This window comes from Saimiri boliviensis, chromosome 11, assembly GCF_048565385.1.
Source record: "Saimiri boliviensis isolate mSaiBol1 chromosome 11, mSaiBol1.pri, whole genome shotgun sequence".
NCBI classification, from domain to species: domain Eukaryota; kingdom Metazoa; phylum Chordata; class Mammalia; order Primates; family Cebidae; genus Saimiri; species Saimiri boliviensis.
The window spans coordinates 379093-382597 of NC_133459.1; the positions used below are offsets into that span (position 1 = coordinate 379093).

A 3505-nucleotide genomic window follows, 5' to 3' on the forward strand; every position below is an offset into this window, starting at 1 on the left:
TTATGGGTGACAGGGGCCCGCCCAGTGCCCGCCACTCTCCACGTCCACAGTAGCGAGGGTCAAGGGCCCCGGGCTGCTCAGGGCTGAACTCGGCGGCTCCTGGGCCAGGACAGCTGCCCAGGCCGGAGGAGCCACGGACAGGGCCGGGGGCTCCCTCTCCCCAGGGCCGGCCAGTTGCTCTCTCGCTGTTTCACCGGTTCCAGGCAGAGACGCTTACTAACCTCCCGCAGAAAACTCAGGCCTTTTACCTTCGTGTTTTCTCTTTTGAAACAGGGTCTGACTGTCGCCCAGGCTGGAGTGTGGCGGTGAGATCTCGGTTCACGGTGGCCTCCGCCTCCCAGGCTCAAGCAGTCCTCCCACAGGGGGCCCACAGGCCTGCACCATCACAGCCGGCTAATTTTTACATTTTTTGTAGAGACGGGGTCTCACCATGTTGCCCAGGCCGGTCTTGAACTCCTGGGCTCCAGTGAACCTTCGGACGCCACCTCCTGAAGCGCTGGGATGACGGGGGTGAGCCCTGGGTGGTTTAACCTTTGAGGTCGGAGGGCAGACGTCACTGCAGGATGGAGAGGGCGGGTCAGGACCACACTCAGGGACGGTGGGTCGTACCGGGAGGAGGGAGGGGGGGGGAGGTGCTGAGCCCTCTGCTCCTGGAGGTCAGTGGAGGGCTGCTTCCTGCTCACCCTGGGCTTAATCCAGCCGCAGGCACTCAGGGGCCACCGTCATCCATGGGGCCTCAGTCTGCGTCCGAGGTGGCAGGCCGTGGAGGGAGCCACGGCTCTGTGAAGCGTCCCTGGGCACGGCCTCACCTGCACGCTCTCTCTCCCTCAGTCAGAGCTGCCTCCAGCCTCCTGCAGACCAGCAGGGACCCAGGAAGAACCGCTCCGGGACCTGGACGAAGCAGAGGCGTGTGCATGAGCAGCGTGGACCAGACCACACGTGTCCTGACAGCCGACCAGCTCCAGGCAGGTCCTGCCGTGCCGGGCCCGAGAGCCACGCTGGGGGACCAGTGAGTGCGGTGTCAGGGTGAGAGCCCAAGACGGGGCTTGGGCCTTCTCTCACTCAATGCCTCAGTCTCCCCGGAAGACAAGGGCCCACCGGGCAGGTGTGTCCCGCCCCACCCCACCTCACCCGCACAGACACTTGAGTGGGCATCAGAGCGGGCGGGGGCCTGTTGGGGGAGGGGCCTGTTGGGGAGAGGACAGTGGGTCAGAGGCCAGCGGTGGCCCCAGGACCAGCTTCCAGGAGCCCTGCCCCGGGCCAGGGTGGGCAGTGACTCAGGCCCCATGCCGGGGCAGAGGCCAGCACCAGAGTGAGCCTCCGGCCAGCCCAGCCCTGGCCTCACCTGTTGTAAAGACAGGGCAGTCGCCGGGACCTCCCCAGGCCTCGACCCCCGGCGGAGGGAGAAGAGTGCCAGGAGCCCCGGGGACCGGCTGAGCCGCCAGAGCTGGTTATGGAAAATGGCGGGGTCTGCAGGGACCACTCTGCAGGGCTGGGCTCGTTACAGGCCCTTCCGCTGGGAGCAGCAAGAAGCAAGCACTTCTCGTGGGAGTCGCTTCCCAGATGGGGCTGGGGCCCTGCCCTCCCCACCCCCAGCCCCTGGTCCCCAGACCTCCCGAGCTCCCAACAAGAAAACCTGCACCCCCAGTCTAGGGGTTCCAAAGTGACTTCCAGAGCCCGAATGGATGTTCCAGGGGCTGCTGTGGCCTCCGCCGTCCCCGCCTCGCAGGGAGGCTCAGGAAGGCACCCACGTGCCTGCCTCACTCCCCCACTGTGGTCTGTGGGATCCCAGGGCGTCCTGTCCACTGGGGTGGGGCTGGGGGCATGTCGCTCCCCCCAGCCCCTGGAGAGGAGACGGACCCTCAGAGCCACCTGGGCCTGCAGGGGTCCCCGCATTGTTCCAAAACTAGGGCCAGGTGTGTCTCCTGTCCTCCGTCTACAATAGGCCTCAGCCCCACCGGATGGCACCGTGCCCCAGGGAGGGGACGGGCAGTGTGAGCCTCACTCTGGGCCACCTCGCCCCTTTCTGAGCAGCCTGGGAAGGAGTCCTGTGACTGTGACGGGGGAGACGGTGGGGGAGAGGCCAGAGTCCCCCGTGGCTGCCCCCGCCGCCCTCGCTCCACGCAGGCCCCGCTGAAGCCTTCCCACCGGCTTCGGTTCAACCTCGGTGGGCTGGTGGCACAGTGGGGGCGGGGAGGAGTGTACAGGGGCCTGGGCCTGTGTCACCGCCCACCTCTGCCCGGCCTATGGGCGCCCAGGGGACACACCTGTCGGGAGCCAGGAGCGCAGATTGGCCGGCGGGAGCCCGCACCTGTGCGGGGCGGGGAGCGCGGCTCCTTGTAAGGCGCGCGGGAGGCGGCTCTCCCCTCTCGAGGCCCCCACCTCGCAGCCGCCTCCAGCGTCCCCTCGCCCTCCACACTCTCCCCGAGACGGGCGAGTTGTCCACCTGTGCAGGTCCAAACCGGCTTTTCCCTGAAGGGGAGGTAGGAAACTCATCTTTGCCGGGTGGCCGCCAGGTCTCCCCCCAACCCCGACACCCCAAGTCTGGACCCTGGCTGGTGACACGCTGAGGCCGCGCCCGGCTCCTTCGATGGGGACGGACGGGGACTTGGGTCTCTCATCCCTTCCGAAGCCGGTTCACACCCACCCGGGCGTCGGGGGAGGCGCGGGCTGCAGGGCTGGGCGGGAGCGTCCTCAGCGGCAGAACCTGTCGGGGCAGGTAAGGGCGGGTGGTGGCCGGGCTCCCGGAGGCTGCTCCCTGCAGGGGAGGCCTGGCCCGGCCCCTCCGTGGCTGACTCGGGGCAAGGGTGCAGGTGACAGACGGGCAGTGGCCAGCCTTACTAGCGTCCAGGGAGCTCCGGTCACCGCAGACACAGGCCCAGCGGGTCCTTCCCCTCCCGGGAAAGGTGGGCCCCTGCTCGGTCGCGGCTGGGTTTCCGATTCGGAGCCATCTTGGGCCCACAGGCTGCATCTCCTGGGCGTGGCGTGTGAGCTCGGAGCGTGGGGCGTCCTCGGGCCGTCAGCCCGGGGCAGGGCCTAGGCAGAGGGCAGGCTTTGAGGGGGGTCACGCGTTCTCACCACCTACCTGACAACAGGCCTTCCAGAAAGTTTTCTCCAGAAACAGCCAGCGCCGGCCCGAGGCGCTGCATTCGGAGCAGGGACGCTGTTGCCACAGAGGTGGGTGCAGGGAAGGGTCGGGCTGGGCCTGAGGGTGCCCACGTCTCCCTGAGCTCTGGAGTCTGTGGTGGGAAGGGCTTGGTCAGCGCCTGCAGGCAGCGAGGTGGGTGCCGGGGCCGGGGCTGGGGCTGGTCTGGTCCAGGCCCGGCTCAGCCGGGAGGAGGTGCAGGCGGCGCCCACGCTGTGGCTGGGGTGGGGGCGCAGTAGCAGTGGCCGTGGCCGTGAGTGAGGTCTGAGCTACCGAGGCCCAGCCTTGAACTTGCCTCGGGGCACCAGAAGGGGTTTGACAGCCCCTCGCTGGCTTCTGAGTCTTAACATTTGGGAACTG

At 68.2% G+C, this 3505-nt stretch overlaps 1 long non-coding RNA gene across 2 annotated transcripts; it reads right to left on the reverse strand.

Annotated features, from left to right (window-relative positions):
• Positions 1-450: 450 nt before the first annotated feature.
• LOC104653133 (uncharacterized) lies at positions 451-2994 on the reverse strand. 2 transcript variants are annotated; one of them, XR_005580814.2, is made up of 3 exons: positions 2842-2994; positions 684-891; positions 451-556 (listed from the first exon to the last, which is right to left on the reverse strand). It is a non-coding gene; the product is annotated as an uncharacterized LOC104653133 (long non-coding RNA). The 2 variants fall into 2 exon arrangements; XR_746406.3 differs by having other exon boundaries at positions 2268-2994.
• Positions 2995-3505: the final 511 nt, after the last annotated feature.